The sequence below is a fragment of the Colias eurytheme genome, chromosome 26 (assembly GCF_061535395.1).
Source record: "Colias eurytheme isolate Ceu_HAF_F1 chromosome 26, ilColEury1 Martin Lab GWU primary, whole genome shotgun sequence".
Classification (NCBI taxonomy): domain Eukaryota; kingdom Metazoa; phylum Arthropoda; class Insecta; order Lepidoptera; family Pieridae; genus Colias; species Colias eurytheme.
In genome coordinates, this window is record NC_143005.1 from 4,727,648 (window position 1) to 4,755,167 (window position 27,520).

General features: G+C 36.5%; 1 pseudogene across 1 annotated transcript in view; it reads left to right on the forward strand.

Annotated features, from left to right (window-relative positions):
- The first annotated feature begins 6,365 nt into the window (after positions 1 to 6,365).
- LOC149897161 (U4/U6.U5 tri-snRNP-associated protein 1-like) overlaps positions 6,366 to 27,520 on the forward strand; it is a 41,304-nt pseudogene continuing 20,149 nt past the window's right edge. The window contains exons 1-13 of the transcript XR_016458240.1: positions 6,366 to 6,657; positions 14,520 to 14,619; positions 15,007 to 15,146; positions 16,127 to 16,262; positions 16,658 to 16,763; positions 18,500 to 18,588; positions 18,773 to 18,824; positions 19,231 to 19,343; positions 19,918 to 20,118; positions 20,911 to 21,039; positions 22,013 to 22,099; positions 23,863 to 24,030; positions 24,875 to 24,980. The product of XR_016458240.1 is annotated as a U4/U6.U5 tri-snRNP-associated protein 1-like (transcript). The remainder of the gene's footprint in view (positions 6,658 to 14,519; positions 14,620 to 15,006; positions 15,147 to 16,126; positions 16,263 to 16,657; positions 16,764 to 18,499; positions 18,589 to 18,772; positions 18,825 to 19,230; positions 19,344 to 19,917; positions 20,119 to 20,910; positions 21,040 to 22,012; positions 22,100 to 23,862; positions 24,031 to 24,874; positions 24,981 to 27,520) is intronic.

Below are 27,520 nucleotides of genomic sequence, written 5' to 3' on the forward strand. Positions count from 1 at the left end.
CGGCTGCTCTAGATAGTTATGGGACAAATTCAGATACGAAAGGCTCATGTTACCGATCGAGTATAGGTACTCATTCTTATGTACGGTATCCCTATCACAAAACGGATCGTTATATGCGCCGATCAGGTCGAGAGTCATCATCTCGGCTTTTAAGGCGACGTTATCCGCCTGGCTCGGTCGGGAGCTAACGAGCGCAGTGCGTGGCGCTTTGGCGGGGGCTGGCATGATTTTCTTTCGTCCCGTACTGCGCTCATCGATCGACTTGCGGTTATGGAACGTAGTGATCAATTCATTGTAACATTTCGTATAAACTTCCTTCTGTAGCTTTATATACTGTATGTTTCGCATTCGTTTCGATATAATCTCTTCGTATGTCATTGAGAATTCCATAAGACTATGAAAGATGGCTAACGCTCCCGTATTCGTTATGTGATTTCCAGATAGATTGAGGAAACGTAGCTGCCGATTACTTCGAAGCATCGTTGCTAATGCTGTGGCGCCCCCGTCCGATATAGAATTAGAAACTAGAGATAAAACGTACAGAGTTCTCGACGCTGGAAGGGGATACACCCAACTTAGCAGCAATTGCAGCACAATCGTCATCCTCTAGTTCACACCGATCGAGACTCAAACATTTCAATTGGGTTTGATATTCGAGTAGCAAATAGTAGTTGCGTTGCAGTACTGGAGAATCATTGAGGCATAGTTCTGTGATGTGCGATTGTGGAAGACAATTGGTGATCTCATGTAGGGCGTAACCGTTGATCGTGCTCAACCGTATTGATATTTTATTAAGATAGGGTTGATATGGTATGCACAGAGTAAGAGCGTATACGCACTATGCGGGTAGCCGCATTGCGGGTAGCCGTCCGGCTGACCGCAATCACAATTATGTACGTAATATTCATTTCTATTCGCACTGCGATGCGGCTACCGCAGACCGCACAGTGCGCATAGAAATGAATATTACGTACATAATTGTGATTGCGGTCAGCCGGACGGCTACCCGCAATGCGGCTACCCGCATAGTGCGTCTACGCTCTAACAACTTTGAGGAGGAGTCTAGGAATAGTTGTTCGTTGGAAGAGCAACTCTATGAGGCGGCCAGCAGTGTCACACACGGCGCAGATGCACACGATTTCCAGGTCTTGGTCATCACTCAGGAATACCACGGGAGATTCTATTTTTTCTGGTGACATTGGCGTCGGAGATGTGTTTTACATTATGGATTTCTCTCGGATTAGTTTTTTACTCTTTTCTTGTGCACTTACATATTCCTCTAAAAACATTGAAATAAATATTAAAACCTAGATTTTGAAAAATTACAAATAAATAAATTAATCAAACGCATATTCACGTAAATAAAAATAGAAAACACAGACTACCCACATTTTCAGTTAACATTATAAGCGATTTGAGTAGTTCTGTAGCGCTGAATAGAATGTGGAGAAATCTCCTCTAGGCTCTAGATCTAACGTCTGGACCAATGTCAAAAATTACTTCACCAATGGAAAATACGGTGCCTTAGCTTATTTTATTTGTACCACGGGCGAAGCCGGGTGAATTGGTAGGAACTGAAATAGGTATTATGAGAAAAAACTAAACTAACCCAGAATTCGAGTTTCTATTTTCACATCAAAAGAAGCTTGTAATTGTTTGCAAGCATAGGGCAGGAAGGTTATAAGATCGAAAGGTGTGGGTCTTGTTTCTTCTACCATGTTATTGAATATTCAATGAATCTAAAAATATATAATATTTCATAAAAATTAATATGCTTGTAGACCGGGAGATACTGACACAAAATTTCGAGTCATTTGTAACAGGATGGCGGTTCTACAGGGGTCTTAGTACGCAATGACAAAAAGAAAAATGATGGTGTGAACGCTGGTACCGGTGGGTTAGTCGCGTGGGCGTTAGTCGAACTCGTCGGAAAAATAGCGAAAGTCAAACGATTTGTAACACAAAAATTTTAGAATTTACCGATAGCCCATAAAAAAGAAGTAGGCGGTAGTGTCATGCCATACTTTTCCGGTATGACTTACAGCCCGCCATACCGACGCGAATGTGTTGATTTAAAAAAAACAATTATTCAACCATTTGTACCAAGCTAACTTTTGCACAGGTAACCATCGTCGTGCAGCCATTTACGAAAATCGCCATGCCGCCATACCGCCGAAAATCTGCAAAAATTTTTTATTTCACCTATCTTTTTGTACCAGTATTGCATTTGGCTTTTTGGAGAGTATTTGATAAAATGTGACCATTATTATATTTGCCATACTTCTAGTAGGGGGAAAAAGTGCTGTCATACTTGAAAAATAAATTTATTATTAATTTATATAAGTGAAGATTTCCAACACCTAGATCTTTGAAATTTTGTATTTATATTCGTTGATCCTCAAACTTACAGGAAAAATAAGTGCCATACTGTTACAAATCGTTTGACTTTCGCTATTTTCCGATGAGTTCGACTAACGCCCACGCGACTAAGCCGCCGGTACCAGCGTTCACACCATCATTTTTCTTTTTGTCATTGCTCTAATAAAATAAAACGCTTGAATCGACAGACAAGAACAAAGAACTATATTTTAAAAACCGAACATATCAAAACCTAACACACTTCTTACTACATGTCGCTACTAAATAGTTCGTATATGAGTGATATTGTCGATATAAAATAACACCCCTACTTATCACAATATTCACTAAACAATCATATACAAAATTATTCTATACAAACTATGCCAAGAAGCAACATAAATTTATAAATGTTTTGCTGAACATAAACTTTTAGTAAGAATATCAGCTGGCATATCAGCTGTTGGCAAATACAGCACCTTAACAATTTTATCTCTTACTAGATCACGACAAAAATGATATTTAATATCGATATGCTTTGTACGTTTATGAAATGCTGGATTTGCACACAGCTTCTGCGCACCTTGGTTATCATTAAATATGCAAATAGTGTACATCTTATTGGTTATTTCATATTGTAATTCCTTAAGATATAATGCTTCTCTACATGCTTCAGATAGACCAATATACTCTGATTCAGTGCTAGAGAGGGCTACACATTTCTGTTTTTTACACTCCCATGATATTACACCATCAGATAACAAAAAACACATTCCAGTATATGATCTCCTATCTTCAGAGTTAGAAGCCCAATCAGCATCTACATAGCCTGTTATTTCTGAATTACCTTCTTTACAATATTTTATTCCATAACATTTAGTTCGTTTTAAATACCTTAATACTCTTTTTGCATATTCCCAATGCTCTTTTGTGTGACAATTATTAAACTGACTTAAAAAACTTATAGAGTAACTAATATCTGGCCTAGTTAAGACTGACAAGTACATCAAACTACCAATTAGTTTTTGATAGGGCACATGACTATTTGCCCCTACTGGACCTTTATTTACATTTAATTTGACCTCCATCGGAGTATCAACAGTCTTACAATCACTTAAATTAAATCTGCTTAAAAGTTGATCAATATAAGCTTCCTGACTCAAAGTTACATATCCTTTATCTTTATTGAAGGTTACATTCATTCCAAGACATAATTTAGCTTCACCTAAGTCCTTAATGCTGAAATTATTAGATAAAATCTGTTTCAAGTTATTAGTTTCAATTATATCATTGGAAAATATAAAGAAATCGTCGACATAGACTGTCACAATGGTCTTACAATTATTAATATTCTTTGTATACATACATGGTTCTATTTTTGACCTTTTGTAACCATTACTGATCAAACAATTATCAACCTTTTTATTCCAAGCTCTAGAGGCTTGCTTAAGTCCATAAATGGCCTTTTTAAGTTTCAATACTTTATGATCTGAACTACTACTATTATAACAATCTGGCATTTTCATGTAAATGGTTTCCTCTAAATCACCATTCAAGAAAGCAGTCTTGACATCTAAATGGTGAACATCCATACCTAACTTTACAGACAATGCAAATAATAGTCGAAGGGTTGTATGTCTCACTACAGGCGAAAATGTTTCTGTGTAATCTACACCATATTTTTGGGTGAAGCCCTTTGCGACCAAACGAGCACGATAACGCACATTGTTTTCACTATCGTACTTTTTTCGTAACACCCACTTGCACTGCACTATAGTACCATCTTTTGGTACATCTACGAGTTCCCATGCACTATGATTCTCGAATGACTGTAGCTCATCCTGTACTGCCGCTAACCAATGTTCTTTCTCTGGACCTTCCAAAGCTTCCTGCAAGGATATCTCATCCATGAACATGTTGTCATCTTTTATACAAGCACTTGCAAATCCATATCTGTTTGGCTGCTGCCTACGCCGGGGACCAGATATTATGTTGACATTGTTCAATATAATGGAGTCTTCACTGTCTGTTGTTCCAGTCTCAGAGCTATCTAATGTGTCTTCTTCACAAGGTACATATAGTTCACTGCTGTCATCTGTGTTCGAGCTCTCTGATTGTTCAAGTGAATCTTCCTGAGGTGTCAAGTCTTTTTCCTCCACTGGAACCATATTCACTTCATCTGAACAATTTTCCTGTACCTTCAGATCACTCTCTGTCTCCATCTTGACATGACCTAGACGTCGATGCCAAACTTCACTGGACACCATCACTGCAGCCGATGAACAACACTCAGGCATGTTTAGTTTATACACACCATTCAACAGACTCGCTGTAGCCACTAATACTCCTGCTTGGTTGAAAATCTGACATCCATTATTGTTGAATGAAACTTTGTTTCCTTTTGATATAAGTTGACTAACAGACAACAGATTTGTAGTCAACTTCGGCACGCATAATACATCTTCCACTGTAATATCGTATTCACAGACATGCGTCTTTGTCGTAATCTGCACATCTCCAGTACATACTACTGGTATTTTATCTTTATTTGCCACGACAATTTCTTTGATCATAACATCTCGCGACACATTTGACAACCATTCTTCGTTCGCGGTAAGATGAACACTCGCCCCGGAGTCAATATACCAGTCACTTTTACAAAATTCACCATTTAGGAACACGGCGCTAAACGCGTTACTTCTTGTGCGTTCATTTTTATTTGTATTCGACGCATTTTTGTCCGAAAATGTACACTGATTGCGATAATGTCCTGTTTGTTTACATTTGTAGCATCTAATGACTTTTGGTTTTGACTTTGACAAGTTTGACATCTGTTCAGTGTTACCAACATTCCGTTTCATCTTATAACTCGCAAATGCTCCACTGGAATTGGAAGCGCTACTGTCTTTGCCATTTCCACTTTCTTCCATGTCCAATAATTTTGTTTTAATGGCGTCTGATGTCAATGGTATGCCGCAATGCTCAATCGCCATTATCATAGGGGAATATTTTTCTGTTAATCCCGCTAACAAAAGCGATGCGACCCACTCATCATTGATATTAAAGCCCGTACCGCTTAATTTTTGGCTTGTTTCAATGATTTGTGTCACGTACGAAGTCATTGAAGCACTATTTTCGAGTCGTATTGAAATCAAACTCCTCAGCAAACTGATTCTTCTCGTGAATCCTGAGTCATCAAATAGGTTCTTCAATTTCTTCCACAGCTCATGTGTCGTTTGTACACTTTTTATATGCACATAAAGCGACGAATCTATTGTCATGATCAGCTTAGCTCTGGTTTTCGCGTCACCTGCTGCTCCTATTTCTGCTGGTACAGTCTCCGACTTGATGCAATCAGACAATCCCTCCAGCACCAGAAAATTCTCAGCCGCAAAAGCCCATTCGCTGTAGTTTTCACGTCCTTTCAATTTAGGCACACTAACAAGATAATTCGTCGTCATTTTCAACTAAAAAATCTGGGCCAATAACCTCTAATAAAATAAAACGCTTGAATCGACAGACAAGAACAAAGAACTATATTTTAAAAACCGAACATATCAAAACCTAACACACTTCTTACTACATGTCGCTACTAAATAGTTCGTATATGAGTGATATTGTCGATATAAAATAACAATTGCGTACTAAGAACCCTGTAGAACCGCCATCCTGTTACAAATGACTCGAAATTTTGTGTCAGTATCTCCCGGTCTATTGTATGTTTTTACAAAGAAGAGTTAGTTATGAAAGATGACAAAAGTGATAATTTATTTTTTAAGCCAGTTCAAAATATATCCTCGGTGAAATTTAATTTTTGTTATAGAATGAAAATAAAACTTTCTTAAAAGTTATAAATGCAAAGCTCAAGGTGCTTAAGGTATGCGCTACCGACTCAGCGATATTCTATAGTTGGTGTAAATCATGGGTGTAAATCGTCGAACCAAATTTTTTAATCTATCCTGTATTACAATGTCTGTAGTCTTAACGTCAAATGTCAGATTGACGTTCAACTGTCAATCTGGATGTGTTTTCAAAACTTGCGTGGTTATCGATACGTTTTATTGATTGATAGTAAAAACAGTTGTACGTGAATCTTTGTTCATATACATAAATTTATTATCAACAATCGCATATATACAGTAGTAAGGTTAAAACACAATATGGGATCCAAAAAACGCAAGAAAGAATCTAAAAAGAAGAAGCACAGGAGTAGGTCACGCTCGCCATTAGATGGCGAGGAGCGGGAACGAAAACGCCATAGAAAACACAAAGATCGCAAGAAGGATCGCTCGCCCGATGGTTAGTATTCTCATTACTTAATTTTTACAAAGCGCTAATCTCCGAGAATGATATTCGTATAATAACCTCTACATGAAACAAATTTATAGTTTAACTTGGGAATTGGTTTGAAATCAACTCGAATATGATTGCTGGAGATAGCGTCTTATATAATTGACAAAATAATGGCAAATTTTGCACGTTTTCAGACTGGTGGCATTCGAGATAGAGCTCATCCCGAGTGCTTCTACATTAAGGTAGGTATTTAATAGAAACGGCATTCAAAAGAAAATACCAAAAAGAGATACTTAATCATTACAGTCTTAAATCCTCTGTAAGTAAAACTACCTACAACTCGTAAACACTTTTTTTCTGGTGATAGATAGAAATCTGTGATTTTTATCGTTTTTGTTTATTTACTAGTGAATTGGCTTATACATTTTATAGAATTGATTGCAATCTGTCTGTCTAAAGAAGAACAACACATCTCCTTTTAACATCATAATTATTTAAATCTCCATGGATATTATTTTGATAAATCAACTCAAATGCACATAACAATGAAGACTACAATTGAGCATATTTGTGCTAACATATTGGATACAGTAAAACAGAATTATTTAATAAAATAAATATTTATTGAATATAAACACATCCACAGAAAATTTGTAAAAATATCGGCTAAGTTTCACTTTGATCTGAATACTTTTAAATCATACTTTAATAAACTTATTTTTTAAATTTACTCCTTGCTAAAAAGTTGCTTACTTAAATACATAATAATTTTGCATTGAAATAATGAATTCACTTTGAAAGTATTTTTAAAAAATCAAAACTGATTTACACTGAGTAAATATACAATATTCTTTATATTTATCACACTTCTATGCAATTGTTTTATCTTCTTAGATGAATGAAGATATTGGACTTATTCTGTTTGATTTATTGCACGCCTCATAAGCGAAGCGTTGAGGTGGGTACTACTGTCACTTCGCGCAAAACATCTGATTTTTCAAACTTAAAATGTCTTTATGTATCATACATTGCACTTGTAAGATAATACATACACACACATATTAAGAAAAAACACTATTTTTAACATTCATGATAATTTTGATGTCATTTTTGTTATTTAAACTAGTTAAAAAACAGTTTAAAAAAGTTCTGTCTTGGACGTCCGTGTGTCTGTATGTGCGGAGGATTTTCTTGTTAACACGATAGCGACCGAAATACTTTACTAATCGAGTCTTTTTTTTTCTCTTACGCTTGAGTATGATCAGGAATAGAACCCTTTCATTTTACAGGGTCTGATTCGATGTGGTTTAATTGTTATTAAATAAACAAAAATAATAATTAATAAATAATTATTAAAAAAAAATTATGAGGCGTGCACTTTTGGATTTTCCAAATTATTTTAGCTTTTCCCCACAATATCAAGTAGGAACAAAGCTAATATTTAATTATTGAATTTTTAATTATGAATTATTGTAACACGCTTTTAATGCGAACGCTCGCTTCGGCGAGTTGCGTTTTTGATCTCACCGAAGGTGGACGTGTACAGTTCTTGCAAAAAAATCAGTGACTCACCCATCCAACTCTAACCGCAACATCACAACTACCTGGCAAGTCGTCACTATTACTTATCTTTTAATCTTATTCACCGACGCATATTGTCATTTAACATGAATAACAACTGCGCCGCTTGTAACAAGCCACTAAAAACAACCTTTATTAAATGCTGCAAATGCGAACTTTCATACCATCCCATATGTGTTAATGTATCGAAAATATCTGAAGAAATTAAACAGCATTGGGCATGTCCTTCGTGCTTATGCAAGGAACCGAAGCGAGACAATACAAACACGCCGGTGCGCAATAATAATTTAAGTGACGAGCGCGACAACGTGACCATCCGTCCCAGCGGCCGCCGACCGATTGCTTCGTCGCAGAGCCCGTCGAATGAATCATCTGTTTTGTTATCGCTCGCAAACGATATTAAACTCCTTCGCTCGGACATGAGTGAATTAAAAGAACATATGAAAGCCGTTACTGATCATCTTTCCAATTGTAGCACTCGCCTCGACGACTACGAGACTCGAATTAAAATTCTAGAATGCCATAGCAATGAAATAATTAATTTAAACAAAACTATATCGAGTCTCCGTGAACAACTGGAGTCACAAAACCAAACATCGTTAAGAAACGAAATCGAGATCTCCGGCGTCAATGAATTCCCCAACGAAAGCCCGCTTCACATAGTTAAAGTATTTGCCCGCAAAATAGGAGTTTCTTTGGAGGACAACGACATCGATTATTCTACAAGGGTGGGGCCCCGGCGGCGCTCGCCTAAGGATACCAGTGATACACCGCCGAGGCATCTCGTCATCCGATTTCTGCGCCGGCTAAAACGCGACGAATTCCTCAAAGCAGCAAAAAGTAGACATGCACTATCGTCATCCGATATTGAAGTCCCTGGTGCGCCAAAGACACTGTACGTTAATGAACGGCTTACTAGTTCAAATCGCCAGTTATTTCGTATCGCAAAGCTTCGCTCAAAAGAACGTGGGTATAAATACTGCTGGACAAAGAACGGCTCTATACTTCTGCGAAAACAAGAAGGAAATCCATCAATCCTCATTCGGACCATGCAAGACCTGGAATCGGCGCTCGGTTCCCCGACCTCCGAAAACCAATAACTGCAACTATGGAGCGTTCCAAGGCAACACCGTAAAATTCCTCAAAATTCTTGATTATTATTATATAATAACAGCTAGCACTTTTAATTTGCATAAAACTTATGTTTTAATTAATTATCGCATGAATCTTCTTGTATTATTGTTACGTTATACCTTTAAAAGCACGCAGACACGCATCATATATCACACACAACACACTAACCACAACTCTCTATTTTACACAATTACCCAACTCACAAACACTCTTTATCAATATTGTTATCTAAGTAATACCTTCAAATTCACGCAGACACACATTCTATATTACACACTATACACACACTACAACTATTTACTTTATACATATTATACTCAACTCACAAACACTCTTAATCAATATTGTTACATAATATGCACTACCTTTAAGATCACGCAGACACACATCCTATTTTACACACTACACACCAACCATAACAATTTATTTTATACCAGTACTGAATTTTCAAAAAATCTTTATCAACATCTGCATCGTTACAAAGACATCCCAAAAACTAATTTTTCGTGTGCAAGAATTATTCATATACTTTTCTGCATTCCATCTTTTCTCGCACGTTGGCATTCCACAGCACTTCATATAAAGCAACTCCACATCGTTATACTTTCATTCGTTTTAATTCACATCTATGGCTGTAGTTAATATTATTGAAGATTTAGATAAATACTTACAGGTGGAATGCTTTACTTTTGAAAACACAGAAGATTGCAGAAAAAAGCTTTCCAACACACGACTTAACTTCAAATTATTAACGCTCAATGTAAGAAGTTATCAACGCAACTTTGATGATTTTGCAGTTACTTTAGTAAACCTCAACCTTAATTTTGACATTATCGTTTTAACCGAATGTTGGCTTTCTGATGGTACAATACTGGATGTTTTACCTGGATATACTGTAGCTAGGACAATTACACAGAACAACAAAAATGGCGGGATAATTATCTATCTACGAGACATCTACACCAAGACCATTTTACAATCGAACATAACTGACTCCGATAGTCTCCTCATTCAAATTAACACAAATACCGTTATACTAGGGCTATATCGTTCTCCTTCTTACTCAAACATAGACAGGTTCTTATTCTCTCTAGACGAAAACTTGCGTACATTAAGCAGATACCAAACAGTAATGGTTGCAGGGGATATTAATATCGACATATGTAATCCGGCTCATAACAAACGAAACGACTACCTGAATGTCATGGCATCGCATGGGCTTGTTCCGGTCATAAACGCTCCGACTAGAGAGAATGCGTGCTTGGATCACATATTTATTAAATCACCCTTTGGGCAATCTGGTGCTGTATACAAAAGCTCTATAACAGACCACGACATCGCTATTGCTGCAACTACAATCAATCATAAAGAGAGCCCCTCTCCTCGTATCCGATGGAAATTTTTTATCGACGAGACAGCGGTTACTAATGACGTCAGTAATTTAACGTGGTCAAACGTACTTTCATGCAGCTATCTTAATACAGCAGTCACTATATTCACAACTCTAATACTAAACATCATTGATAAACACTCAAAAAAAGTTCACATAAGTCGTAAGAAACTAAACATTAAACCCTGGATAACTCCGAATCTTATCAAATGCATAAAACGTAGAGATAAACTGCACAGTCTCACCAAAAAACATCCCTACGATGAAAATATGCGTCTCACTTACAAGAAATACAGAAATGTTTGTAACAAGCTTCTATTCACACTAAAGTCCGAGTACTATAGCAAGCAAATAGAGGACACTAAGCATAACCCAAAAAAACTCTGGAATACACTCAAATCTATCATACATCCTTCCGCACACAAAAATGACTCGATAAAACTAGCTAATGACACACACAACAACACACTAAATTCACTCAATCACTATTTCACGACAGTTGGCAAAAATCTCTCTAATACAATCTTAAACAGGCTCTCTGCAACAGAACAAACACTCACAAACAATCACTCACTGGCCACCCCGTCGATAAACTCTTTTTTCTTCCTCCCTACTGATGAATCCGAAGTCGACAAGTATCTCTCACAGATTAAATCCGATAGCTCGCCTGGACCTGACGGCATTACGGCACGTTTATTGAAAAAAATAAGGCCTTTTATTGCTAAACCTCTTTCCCACATATTTAACCTGAGTTTAAGTTCAGGCTCATTCCCTGATTGCTGGAAAATTGCAGCCGTAACCCCCATTCATAAAGGGGGGCCAGTCGACATCCCTGAAAACTTCAGACCCATCGCGCTATTAAACATCTTATCGAAACTTCTTGAGAAGATAGTTAACAGAAGACTACTTAACTACCTAGATAAACAAAATCTTATTAGTGACAGGCAATTCGGATTCAGAAAGGGTAAATCGACGGAAGACGCTGCCATGCTGCTAACTAACTCAGTGGCCTCGCATATACAAAATGGCGAACAAGCTTTGGCGGTATTCATCGACCTAGCCAAAGCGTTCGATACCATATCGCCGAGTCTGCTCATAAAAAAGTTAGAATCAGTCGGAATAAGGGGCCTTGCGCTTGACTGGTTCTCTAGCTATTTGACTAACCGCAAACAATATGTAAAAATAGACGGGATAGCGAGTGAGGTCTTACCAATTAAATTTGGCGTACCGCAGGGCAGCATACTCGGTCCCACCTTATTTACCCTGTACATAAACGAAATAGTAAACTTACCCCTAAATAGTGCTCAAATAATATCCTACGCAGACGACACAGCCATTATATTCCATTCTAATGGATGGGATGAGGTGTACAAACTCGCAGAATCTGGACTCCAAACTTTAGCTAAAGCTCTTGATAGAAATCTCCTAACTTTAAATATAAAAAAAAACTAAATTAATTGCTTTTTCCAAAACACAGGCATCGAAACCAAATCAAAATCTCCAAGTTAAATTTCATACGTGCAACAATCCTGAATTAAACAACTGCGACCAAAACTGTACTATAGTGGAACGTGTAAAAACTATAAGATATCTCGGAATCATACTGGACGAAAACTTATCATTCAAATCTCACATCGAAACATTGTCTTCGCGAACTAGAAAACTCATTTATGTAATGAAAAAACTGCGAGATTGTGCTCCTCTTCCAATTCTCACCTCCGTATTTCACGCGCTCTGTCAATCTATTCTGCAATATGGCATATCTGTTTGGGGGGGTGCAGGAATAACTAACTTCATCACTGTGGAGAGAGCGCAAAGAGCCGTCATAAAGGTGATGCTGAGAAAACCCTTCCGCTTCCCAACAGCTGACCTGTATAGCGAGTTCGCAGTCCTAAGAGTCAGGCAGCTCTTCGTTCTCAAGGCTGTGTTAACTACTCACAGAACCTTAAAAATAAGAAAGGACTTTCAAAAACTCACCTCAAGGCGTACATTCTCACTGCCATGTCCTCGTGCATCCTCCCTTTTAGCTAAACGATGTCCAAAATTTTTGTTTCCTCGGATATACAATAGTGTCAACAAACATTGTAACATAACACTACTATCGAACTACACATGCAAGAAGGTCATAAAGAAATGGTTACATACGCTGTCTTTTGAAGAAACCGAACAATTACTTAAAGGACCACTGAGCTGACACACACTATAACAATATGCCTTCACCCACAAACAATGACACACACACACAAACACGCACTCACTCACACACACACACACACACACTTAAACACACACACACACTTAAACACACACACACTATCACGAACACGCGTGCTCCAAACCGCAAAATAATGTACTTTGTTTTTCTTTTATTTTTTTTTTTATTAATTGTATTAACTTCCATTACATTAGATTATTTACCTACTTGTTAACTTTCTACTGTCCATAACATATGTATATAACCAAGAAGCGCAACTCAGGGTCCCAAGACACAAGTATTTCACTTAGTTTGGGACCCACTGTCGTACATTCATTGTAAATCATATAATGGACAAATAAATTTATTTCATTTCATTTCATTTCATTTCATTTCATTTCATTTCATTTCATTTCATTTCATTTCATTTCATTTCATTTCATTTCAAATAACTGTAAGCTGTATCTCATTGTTGTAGTAATTGTACACATTTTGTTGGGTTGCGATCTGCTCCCGAAATTGATATGTCGCCTATTGGTCCGGCAAGATCGTGACCTGTTGTGTGTATTTAATTTAAATAAATCCATACTAATATTATAAATGCGAAAGTAACTCTGTCTGTCTGTCTGTTACTCAATCACGCCTTAACTACTGAACCAATTTGCATGAAATTTGGTATAGAGATATTTTGATACCCGAGAAAGGACATAGGATAGGTTTTATCCCGGAAATCCTACGGGAACGGGTTTTTCTTTGTAAACGTGGGCGAAGCCGCGGGCGGAAAGCTAGTAAATAAATAAAGCCATTTATATGTTACTAGCTGCGTCCCTCACTTTCACCAGTGTGGCTCTGCTTCTGATGGCCTTAGCATGATGATATATAGCCTTTAGGGTGTTCAAACAAACTCTTCAGCTTTATAATATTAGCATAGATTTTAATGGTTGATTGCTGAAAATCCAAATTAAAAAATCAAATCTATTTCATGTTGAGATGGTAAATTTCTTGTGAAGTGTGTAGGAAATTGAAAAATAGGATTATGTCCTGTATACATAATACTACTAAAATACATAATATTATATGATTTCATAGTTGGTTCTTCCTAGAAAACTGAAGTTATGAGATTTTTATTCATTCACTAGCGGTCTGCCCCGGCTTCGCCCGTGGTACATATTTACGTTTTCTCTACATAAAAACCATCCTGGTACTTCAAGGAATATAATAAAAAAAGAATTATCGAAATCGGTTCAGCCGTTCTCGAGTTATGCGCTTACCAACACATTTTGCGATTCATTTTTATATTATTCATATATAAAATAAAAACAATATTCCATACTATAAAAATCATGCTGAAAGAAAATTACAATTTGTTCAGACTGCAAGATATCCTTTTCAATGTACAATTTATTTTTCCCGTTATTTATTGTCTAAAATTTGTTAAATATATAAATGATAATTGATTCCCGATTATACAGTCTAATTCTAATGTATTCAAAGTATTGAGCAAATTTTTGTCTTTAATTGAATGACATGTATATTTTGTAGTTAATCGTTTACATAATTTTGTTATAGTTGAGGAAGTACCGGTGAACTCGCACCTGCAGTCGAAGGAAGATCGATCTCGTTCCCGTAGCACGAGCGCCGCGCCCAGCCAGAAGGATGATAGAAACAGGTGATATATTGTTTAGATACTTGTTGTGATATTTTAATTAAATGAATAATTATTGTTTCAGTTAGAAATCTTGAGAATATTCCCTTTCATCAGACTTTGAAAATTGCTAAGGCAAATCGTCTATGATTAAAAATGCTTGCGGCCAAATTTTGACTGGCAACCTAGTCGATATATCATCATGTTTCATCAAAAAAACTATGAACACACTAATTCTGCGGTGGGATCTTTTAAACTATTACAATACACATGTGCGCACTTAAAGTACTGCTGGTTTTAAAAATTGACTGATTGAATGTTTTTCTGAAACAAGTGCAGCTGTCTCACATACCGCATTAACCGCTTAAAATTATTTAATATTTACTATAATCACAAAAAACAATATTGCAGTGAGAAAAGCGCGGAGGCGGAGCGGTCCCAATCTCCCGTGAGCGCTCCGGCCAACGCACAAGAGAGCCTCTCTATAGAGGAGACAAATAAGCTAAGAGCCAAACTTGGTCTTAAGCCTTTAGAGGTCGCTGAAAAACCAGGTGAGTCTATTTAAACATTTGTTTGTACAGAATGTTGAATATTATAGTGATGCACAACTTATTTTATGATATGATTTTTGCGTCGTAATTTACAAATTGCAAATAATTATAGATTTTATTGCAAACTAGCTTCCGCCCGCGACTCCGTCCGCGCGGAAAAATTAAGATTTATTTATTTCTACGTATTTTTCCGGGATAAAAAGTATCCTATTTTATGCCCAGGATAATAAGGTATAATTATACCAAGTTTCATCGAAATCGAACCGTTAGTTTTTACGTGATGCCTTCACATACAGACAGACAGACAGACAGACAAAAATTTTTTTAATCACATATGTGATTAAAAAAATTACAAACACAAATATTTGTGTTTGGTATCGATCCAGTAACACAGTATCCCCTGCTATTTATTTTTTCAATATTTTCAATGTACAGAATTGACCCTTCTACAGATTTATTATATGTATAGATGATACAATTTGGTTCTTTTAAATTTAATCATTATCCTATCTTACTTTTAAAATAAACTGGAAAGTTTGTCATATTGTTAGTGCAACAAAATTAGCTTATTATAGTCTAGCTTAGCACATGGTTTGCACAGGTACCAAGCGAGTAAAACTGCATGCTCCAGAGTTATTACTACAATACTCAATAGTAGTATTTATTACTTATTACTAACCACCCTACTCAGTAATTACTAAGGTAAGAATCATTTGACGACGCGGTTGGCGCAGTGGTAAAGTAACTGCCTACTGAGCCGACGGTCCCGGGTTCGATCCCCGGTCAGGGCAAATATTTGTGTGATGAACTCAATTATTTGTTCTTGGGTCTGGGTGTTATCTATATATGTATTTATAAAAATATTATATTTATCGTCGCCTAGTACCCACAACACAAGCCTTAATTGAGCTTACTGTGGGACTAGGTCGATTTGTGTAATAATGTCCTAGAATATTTATTTATTTATTTATTTGTAACAGCGGAAGATGGCAAGATCAAGGACGACCTGGGCGAGTTCTACCACAAGCCGGCGCCGAACATCGCGGCGCAGAAGAAGTCGGACAAGATGCGAGAGAAGCTGGAGGAGAGAAGGGAGAAGAGAAAGATGGAGACCAAGTGAGATTATATACACACTACATGCATACATACATACTATCAATACTATTTTCTGCATATAATATGTTGGGATTTTTATGCTATACATTTTTTACTAACATTAAATTTATAATGAATTGATTGGATGGAAAGCACTCAAATTTAGCACAAACATATTTTGTATTGAAAAAAAATAAGACATCCGGATGCGTCTTATCTTATTATTTTTTTGAAAAAATTTCTAATAGCGTGTCCTTTGAATGTGTTCTGCTTTTCACGAGATTACATACAAAATCTGTCACTTGAGACGGGAATTTTTTTCGTAAAAATTTGCTGACTACAAAAATTTATTTGTATGTGTATTTTAAAGCTTTTATTTATTATGTATTGGGAATTATATTTTTGTGTACTTTCAGGTTGAAAACAACACTTCTAACAGAAGGGTCTGATGACGAAGACGCGGCCGCTTGGATCAAAAAGTCGCGGCAACTCGAACTTCAGAAACGGGAAGCTGAGAAAAGGGTATGATACTATTTCTATTTTATTGTGATAAATATTAATATCTTTTATCTAATGTGTCTTTGAATGTTATAGATCAGTATACGTTTTATAAAGAATTTACGTTATCTATAAACTTGAAATGAAATTTTGATTCTTACTGTCGAGCCAATTTAATAGGCAACATTTGACGTCTATCAATTTTATCTTCGAAGAGAGGTAAACATGCTTAAAAACATCGATTAAAGTGAATTAATCGATACTGACTTGAAACATTTGTCAATCGAACTTGAAACACATTTATTAATTTATGATGATTTTTATTCACAATTAATCAATGCATTCGATTCTAGATGTCAGATTTCGATTTTTAGAGTAACGTCTCTGGTATTTAAAAAGAAAAAAAGTTTATTGATACAAAATTGTAGCGACGTCAGTTCTTTAATTCAGAAATTGTTTATTATGTTTAGAATGGTTTATCAGTAAAATTAAATCTTAAAATTACTTGTATCGGTCATTATTATTATAAATATGTAATCTTATTTGAAAAAAGTTAAGCAAATGTGCAGTTCTAACAAAACGAAATATCATGTTATTCTATGTCGTCGTTACTAGGTTACATTGTTGAATTTTGTTGAACTGTCAAATGTTGCCTATTAAAATGGCTCTACTATAAAAGCATTAAATGGGCGACCGATTGACCCAGCTTAAATGTAACTTGCAATAATGTTAAATACTTTTAAATATTATGGGGTCGAATCATATTATTATTTACTAGCGGTCCGCCCCGGCTTCGCCCGTGGAACATATTTACGTTTTCTCTACATAAGAACCATCCTCGTACTTCAAGGAATATAATAGAAAAGAATTATCGAAATCGGTTCAGCCGTTCACACGTGATGCCGTGACAACGCGAAACGGGTGCAGACCCGCCGCCTTTTTATAGCTGCCGCCGCGAAGCGCGTCGAACGCGGCAACTGATACACAAAAATAATCCTTATGGCATGATTCTGTATTCACGCGCGATGACTTATAGCGTATTTCATGTATAACTTTGGTGTTTCTACACCGATTTACATGATTCTTTTACTATAACCTGCCCAGGAGTATGAAGAATAATTGTGCCAAATTTGGTTAAAATCCGTCGTGTAGTTTCTGTTTCTATAGCGAATATACAGACAGACAGACAGACAGACAGACAGACAGACAAAAATTTTACTGATTGCATTTTTGGCATCAGTAGCGATCCCTTATCACCCCTTCATAGTTTTTTTTAAATATATTTCATGTACAGAATTGGCCTCTCTACAGATTTATTACTTATAAGTATAGATTTGTTACTTGTAAACACTTGTAAAAGATTACATGGCAATTCGAACGAACTTCGATGTCGACGATTTTCGAATCTTTGAATCTTGCCAAAGAACGTTTCACTTCTGACACGTGTGCTCGGCACACACGCTATTATTTTTAAATCTTTTATTAAAGCCTATAAACGGTGCTTTTTTTTTTCATAAAAAAAAATTGGTTGTCTGTAAAGTCGGTTTACTGATGATAGTTGAACGTGACAACGTCCGATAGTGCTTCTTTGTCGCTCACCTCAAGCCTTACATGGAACGCCTCAGAGCGAGGTAACGCTGCATGAGTCATGTTTTTTCGTGCGTGCAGCCGGCTCCATCGAATTATAAGACGTTGTCACGTCAAAAAGCACTCGAATGCTATAAAACATAATACATATTAACATATTTATGTGTTATCAGGCGGCAATGCTGGACGAGCTGGACGCGGAGTTCGGTGTTGGCGCGTTAGTGGCTGAGGAGCAGCAGGAGCACCGCAGCCGCAGCTACGCGCAGAAGCACCTGCGGGCCTGCGGGTAGCACATGACGTCACTGCGGTACGTGGGAGAAGAGACTTTATGTTGTTAGCAATAAGGGCGAGAATAGTCTGGCAGTAGAAATGTATTGGGTTTCGTTAAAGAGTGTCGACCGTATTGTGATAGATGTAAGGGTCAGGATTGAGCAGCATAGCCGCAGCTATGCGCAGAAGCACCTGCGGGGGCTGCGCGTGGCACATGACGTCACTGCGGTACGTGACACTCGTCTGTATTGCTATAGATATAGGGACTAGAATTGTTTGGTAGAATTCTAGTACAAAGTCCGCGCGTCGGGCATGACGTCACAGTGGTGAGTTGGAGAAGAGACTAGACTATAGGGGCTAGAATTCACTGGCAAAAATTTGGTATTGAGTCCGTATAATTTGCATCGCGCATGACGTCACTGTGGTACGTGCGAGTGTAGTCTGTATTGTGAAAGCAATAAAGGCGAGAGTTTTGTGGCATAATTCTAGTATTGGGTTGAGGGCGCGTTTACCTTAACCCCACAATTTACCATAAATTGAACTTGACTAAACTTTCGATTTAACTGTAGATTGAACATATTAATGTAGTTCTATCTATTATTTAAAATAATTTAAAAACTATTTATACCAACAGCTACCAGAAGAGCGCGAAACGATACTAACTCTAGCTGACAGGACGTGCTAGCGGAGGACAGTGAGGATGTGCTTGTCAATGTTAACATGGTAGATGAGGAGCGGTATAAGAAGGTATGTGATCTAAGTGTGGTTAAAATGTAGTTTTTATAGTGTTTTCTGCCATTTTTACGAGTCGAGTTACAAATATAAATATTGATTTGATTTGTTAAATATTTTTAACGTAATTAAAAAAAAATACAAGACTGCTTGTTAATAAATATATAAATGAAAGTTATGTTGATTAATGTATTTATGACTCAAGAACGGCTGAACCAAATTTTAACGATGTTTGATTCGCTAGAATCGTCTGCGAAGCAATAAAGAAATAGAACTAATAATAATTTTTTTTTTAATAAAATATAACTACCCATAAATTGTGCGAACAATTTATAAAAGCTAAATCGTATAGTAGAGATATTTCACAACAATGAATAATCAATACTAAGCTGTAAATCAATTTTATTCTAAATGTAGTTTCGATTACTACTTCTACATACACAGTAATCAACGCAACTTTTATCGTAAAGGTTTTATAAACAACATAAACCCATTGAGCCCCGAACGGCCCGATCGGGCCACAACACAGTAAGATTTTCCTTTTGTGTCTGTGATCCCGGGGCCTGATGGATTAAACTTATATTCGCAGAACATAGAAGAGCGTCGCAAAGCGGCCGCCGGCTACCAGGCGTACGACGAAGAGAGTGAACTAGCCGCGTCACTCGGTTTCGCTCGCCCGCTTCTCTCTAAATACGATGAAACTATAGACCCTGAGAAGAAGAAGGCGGATAAAGGCTTCGTGCTGGGAGACGAAGCCGCGCTGCAAGCTAGTCGGTTTAGAGAGATGATGGTGAGTGTGTGTGTGAGTGTGCGTGCATGTGTGCGTGCATGTGTGCGTCCATGTGTGCGTGTGAGGGAGATATATAGTGTGTTGTAATATGTGTTCAGATAGGTTATTGTTCTGTATCGTGTGCTGAAAAAAAAGAGCGTGTGTGCCAAACACACGTGTCAGAAGAGAAACTTATTAAGCAAGATTAAAAAAAATACAAAAACGACGGTATTGCCGTGACGTGACCTTGAACTTTTACTCTAAAAGATGTTTCACTTCAAAAATTCCTTTGTAGTCCATTGAAAAGTTACATTTGGGGTTGCAATTTTTTAGAGGACGCAATTTTGTTTTTTTGATGTGTAGGGGGGGGAGTCAGTGTGAAGCTATCACCAAATTTGTGGGGTCGCCACCCTTGTCCCACGGCCACCATCTTGAAAATAGCGGTTGAAATGGTTTTTACGATATATGTATCTCTTAAACTATTTACTTATCTGATAAAAAAAAATTGTTTTAACATTATTTGTTGCAAATTAAATTCTGTACAAATTTGGTCCAGTAACTTTTTGTCGTAGAACTATAAATAAAAAAGTAATAAGCGAAAATGTTCAGAAATTAGAGCTACATATTTATATTTTTCAATAAAACTTTTTTTAATCATTTTACGAAGAAATGATATCAGTGAGTACTATTTTTCTAATTAATTGTTTAAATAAAGAGTAATTAATTGTTTGAATTATTTAGTCGAGTATGTTTTATATTTATTTGTATAATCAAAGTATCAATAATATAATTATTGTATTAACTTGTGTGTAGCGTCAAGAGCGTCTAGCGGGAGGTCCGGACAAGAGACTTGAGTCCCTGTCAATACCGGCGCCGCAACTTGCAGCTGATTATATGGATGAACATGAGATATCCGCCAAGTTCAAGAAGTTCAAGAAGAAGGTAATTATTATTATTTTTTCTAGTGTTCGATTTTACGCTAGTATTATACATTTAGAAATTAAAGATTTTAAACGCGATTTTTTTTATTATATTATTTTCGAACACTTTACAGCGAGTGTGGTCACAGTCTTCTAATTATTAGTTGTTTTTTCTGGCATATACGCTTCGTGTAATGTATAATATACATAACCTAATAACATATCATATACATTATATATTATATAATGTATATGATATGGTAGATAGGCTTGTGCTATATATGGACCTCTCTGACAATAAAATAATATAATGAGATAGTAGAGATGATGTGAAGTAACAACGATGAAGGGACATTTCTCGTTGAGTAGAAGTACATATTTTCATATATAATATCAAACTATGTCATGTTTACATATATGTAGACACCTCCAACATTAGCAGTTAATATACATACCCTTAGGGATTTTAAATTCAACCTAGAGGCTAGAAAGGTTTTATTCCTTACAAAATGATTTAATATGTCTACCTTCATCAACAATAAAATAATAATCGACACAACCAAAACGACCGTTACGTCCGAGAGCCAAACGGAAAGTGTCAAATCCGTTGTTCAACTCATTTTATAAGCACCCCCTTGGTTTGGGTTGCCAGTTGGGGATTTGTTTCTAACAATACATTAAAAATGTGACATGTCTTTAAAAATAATTTATATTTTAAAAATTAATCCATACTTCCATACTATAATATTATAAACGCGAAAGTTACTCTGTCTGTCTGTCTGTTACTCAATCACGCCTAAACTACTGAACCAATTTTCATGAAATTTGGTATGGAATATTTTGATACCCGAGAAAGGACATAGGCTACTTTTTATCCCGGGAAAATGACGCAATCCCGGAAATCCCACGGGAACGGGAACCATGCGGGTATATCTTTGACTGCGCGGATGAAGCCGCGGGCGGAATCTTAGTTTACTATATAATAATGTGTACAGGGCAAGTTCCGCAAGAAGCCGAAGCAGGAGCCGATCGACGTGGACGACTACGCCGCGGGCAACGCGCCGCTGCACACAGACGATACAGGTATTTTATATTTATTATCATGTTGTTACATCATGCTTTTCTCAATTTACCTTAATTGTCTTTTAAATAAATAATTTTTGATTGTATTGTGTGTGAAAAGTAATTAAATTATTAACTTATCTGTGTGCCATTTTATTCAATGTTCACTTGATTTATTATTGACTGGCTGTGCTCCGCGGTTTTACCCGCAGTGCTCCGCTCCTGTCGGTCTTAGCGAGATGATATATAACCTATAGCTTTCCTCGATAAATGGGCTATCTAACACCGAAAGAATTTTTCAAATCGAACCAGTAGTTCCCGAGATTAGCGCGTTCAAACAAACAAACTCTTCAGCTTTATAATATTAGTATAAATAATTATGCTTCATGTATGTAAAGAATCGGTTTCACTGATACTTTTTGATGTTAATTTTTGTATTTTATCTATCATTTTAACTGACAGACAAGTGAAATAGAAATATACTAGGAAGCTGTGAAACTGGTTCTAAGACCTCATTCACACGAGAGCTTTTTTAACGTCCGTTAAAAAAGCGTCCAAATAGAACAAATGCATTCCCAAGTATATGTTCACACGTCAGCGCTTTTAAAGCGCGACGCTTTTTTATCGCGCAGTGTTCTATTTTCAACGCTCGGCGTTGGGCGTTAAATAAAATAGACCATAGGAAACTTCTTACTATTATTCAGACGAGCGCTAAAAAAGCGCCGGCGCTGCGTTCAGTATGCCGCACGCTCGCTCAGCGGTAGCACGTGTTTGTTGTGCTTATAATCATCAGAAAATCGATACGATGTCGTGGATTGTTGATCCCGAACTATTAATTATAGATGTGGAGTCTCGTCCGTTCCTGTATTCAAAATCGTTATAGACATTTGAAAATAATTAAAAAAATTCCGGGGTATTGCCTTAACTCTTCGTACAGTGTCACAAACTGCCCTTTTAAGTATCTCTGTTAATTCAGAGGATGTACCCAGAATGCCTTTTGTTTTCTTTTTCGTCTTTTAATAACACAAATCGCTAGTGCCAATCTTTCTTTCTTTCTTTCTTTCAAATATACCTAACATATAAAAATTAAAACAGTAGGTATTTTTAGCATATTCCTTTAAGTAACATGTTTATCGATGACGAGTTTGAACAAATACCTGCGTAGGTACCTACAAGTGGTTTATTAAGAACAAACTTTCCGAGGAATTCTAAGCAAATATAATAATATAAATATCATAAAGATATTACGCAACTGACATTACGTAATTATTTTAGCAGAAACCATTTCCACGTCTTACTGAAGCCAGAGACGAGACATGAGTGATTTTAAAGCGTTAGTATGAACAACCACAGAGAGAACGTTTAAAAAGCGCCAACGCCGGGTTTTAACGCAACGCTTTTTTAACTCTCGTGTGAATGAGGTCTAAATGTACCAAACAATCCTTCCAACATAAAAATTTGACTAAATTTTTGAAGTGAAACTTCTTTATCGGGGTTGGAAAAAAATTTTGTGTAACATTTTTTCGTTACGCGTGACATTTTTCCGTTACGCGCCATCTTTTTCTTATCCCTACCACGCGTGATTCGACGTATTTCTGTAAAGTTGCATATAGTAAATTATTTTTTGAAAAATAAAGTCATAAAGAAGTTTCACTTCTTACGTGTGTACACTAGTACACGCACACATTTTTTTTGCAGTTGTTTTTTTTCTGTGTTTTAAATATATGTACAGGTATTTTAATGTCGAACAAACATTCAAATTATGTCCATATCCTATCACCAGGTGGAAGAAATCCTCGAGAAGGTGAAGAAGGAAGAACACATGTCTGATGAGGAAGACGCTGGATCTGGTATGGTGTTAGATGATACTACTGCGGAGTTCTGTCGCACCCTGGGGGATATTCCCACGTACGGGCTCGCTGGGAACAGAGATACTACTACTGAGATTATGGTATGTTTAACTTTATGTTTTTAATGGTGGTATAGCGCGGAAAAATATTTTATATTACAGAATTTGGCAAATGTTTTGGTGGGTGGCCCTTTTGAGGTACTATGCCACTTATATCGCCACTATACTACCCATTGATAAAAAATATATATTTAGAGCAGTGGTTGATGTCAGATTGGTTATGAGAGTTCATGAATAAATTCTACTGGGATCATTATTTTTCTGTACATATCTTCTCTGATGTTTTGTTCAACATTGATGAGCCTGAACATGAACCGCCCAAGATAAGCACTTCGTTCTACGAGATTTTTTTTGTTCATAATTTGCAAATAACACTAATATTATAAAGCTAAAGAGTCTGCTTGTTTAAATGCGCTAATTTCAGGAACTGTAGTTTCAATTGAAAGTTTATTTCGGTACTAGATAGCCCATTTATCGAGGCAAGCTTATTTCTACTATATAAAAATAAGTCGGGTTTTCCTGACGCTATAACTCCAGAACGCGCGAACCGATTTCCACGGTTTTGCATTCGTTGGAAAGGTCTCTGGCTCCGTGAGGTTTTGTAGCAAAGAAAATTCAGGAAACATTTCAACAGAAAAGCGGGAAAACCGGGAAAATAATTTTTCACATACAGCGCCTTACGTAACATTTCGTTCGGTGTTTAAACTATGAAGGTGGTATTTAAACATAAGGTGGCGAAACGGAGTTCGCCGGGTTTGTTAGTAGGTTATATTATATAGATAGCATCACGCTAAGGCCAGGATCGGTGCACTGCGGGTAAAACTGCGGGCAAAGCTAGTTAATTAATGAAATATATAACAATTCATGTAATAATATATGAGTGTAGGACTTCGAGAAGACAGAAGTGGAGGGGGAGCCCGAGGTGGAGCAGAGTTCGGGCGCGTGGAGCAGAGTCGACATCGGCAGTGAGAAACCCGCTGACCTTGTAGATGGTATGTACTTAAATAAATATTGCTATTTAGAAATAATTAAAGTGAAACTTTTATTACATCGTCTCAAACTTTTTGGTCTGTGTAGCGCATGTCGCGTGTATCGCGGCTGCCGAGTAGGTATACCTACTCGGCAGCCGACCGTCACGCGACATGCGCTACACAAAGCAGTGTTCGGAACCGTTCGAACAGTTTCACTTTTACCGTGGTTTCATAAAACCACACAACATTTTTTTTTTTAATTAAACGCGATATTTGACCATTGATTGATTAAATAAATAAATATTTTCATAAATATTTCAGGACAATTTTCACACAGGGCACGATCTGATCCCATACTAAGCTTTAGCCTGTGTTATGGAAACTGATGGCTGATAAACATACATATATAATTTTAAATAAATACTTATATAGATAATTAACACCCAGATATAGAGCAAACATCTATGTTCAACACACAAATTTTTGCTCCGCGTGGGAATCCAACTCACGGCCTCCGGCTTGGAAGGCAGGGTCACAACCAACTAAGACCGGTCAGTCAAATATTGGAATTAAAGACTATTTTAAACGTGATGTTAACGATTTGTTATTGTCCATATCAGGTTCAACAGTAGACATATTATAATAGACATTTATCTATTACTAGCGCTCCGTCCCAGCTTCGTCCGTGGTACATATTTACGTTTTCTCACCATAACAAGCATCCTCGTACTTCAAGTAATATCATTTAAAAAAAAGACTCACTCCGGGAGTGCCGGCAGAAGTGAAAACTTGATTATTAACGTTGAGCATGTTTGATATCCATCCGTCTTACGCTTTTTCGATCAGGTCACGTGTCCTGACGCGAGTTTAAGATTTTATATCGGTCAATTAAGGAAAGCTGGCATGTTCACAGTACTCACACTTATGCAATTTCACTTACAGTATGTTCAAAAATAAATGCGACTCTAGTTTCATTTTAGACTTGAATTGTAAAATGGTGCATTGTAGATAAATATATGCAAATATAAGAAAGCTCTCATAATTTACCTGTAAAATTATAATTTAAAAGTAAATCAATTGATGAACTTAATTATTTATTCTAATAATAATCAATTGGATAAAAGTATTAATAATCATTCAATTATCAAATAATAATTAAATTTCAGGTCATAAAAACAATGCAAATAACACGTGTACGCTCACTCCCAACATACGGATGGTTGTTTTGATAATGATTTAAATAACGGACGTCTTCTGCAGTTGCGGAGCAGTCTTGTCCTGACTTTGGTCGAGTAAAGATATATAAGAAATATTATATTTGTAGGAAGTACGTAATACCTACCAATACGCGCTAACAAATATGTGTTACATGTTTATTGTATAATTTTCACACTATTGGTTTTCTCAAACTCAAACATTTATACAATTAGACTTCTTCTAGAAGCACTTTTGAATCGTCATAACAGTTTAACAGTTTTAACATTTACCACCAATTCAGAAAGCAGTATCTATAGAGAAGAAGAAGAATCTATTTAATCATAATCGTAATCTTCTACTTCACTGAAACTTTCATCGCTCGAAGAACTCGATGTTTCGTCGTCGGAATTTCTTAATGTTATTATAAATGAGTCAGTGTAATTATCTACTTTTGGTTCTAATTGAATATATTTTTCCTCATGTTCTCGCGTCTTTCTCCAAACGTCACTAAACATATCCAGACTAATAGCATTTGCTTCCTTTCTAAATAATTCTTCCACAGTTTTCAAGTTAAAGTTCACATTTTGTGATGCTACTTTCCCTTTAATTATGCCCCATAGTAACTCTATTGGGTTGAGTTCTGGATGGTGGAAGGCGCAATACACTATGTCCATGATCTTTGAGGATTGCATCAAGTAAAAATTGTGTATAGTTTGGCTTATTTTTTTTAATAATGTCATAAAGAATAGGTATTGTGTTTCTTTCTGGATATGGTATATTATTAGCTAGAGAGCTAGCGCAAAGCTACCTGTATGTATTTGACCAGACCTGGATTTTTGTGTGTTGATTCCCCTATACCTACTATACATGAGATGAGGAGTCACTAAGCCCAGAGTGGTGGACGGGGCGCGCGCTCAGGTAAGACAGGTGGAAATTTTTGGCGAACTTTGAAACCATTTGACCACGTCTGCCATTTTGATATTTGAAAATAGATTATTATTACTATCGGAAAATAACAATGGCAGACCATTATCACGCGGATAACATTCTGGCAGACACTTATGAAAGTGCTGAAAAAAATACAATTTTGAAAGTATTTGACCAGATCTGCCATTCATATATTTTATTTATTAGGGTCTTAAAAACTTATTTTCGAAACGGCAGACATTTTCATTGCGTACAGACTTCAGCAGACAACAAAACTTTACAGACTTCAGCAGTCAACAAGACTTAGCTTCTACATGGTCAGATGTATATATGTATTACGTTCCCTGACCTTACATCAATGATTTACTTTATTAATGTTTTTATGGTCATTTACATTAAATTTTGAAAACTATGGAATAAAATTTATAAATTTGATG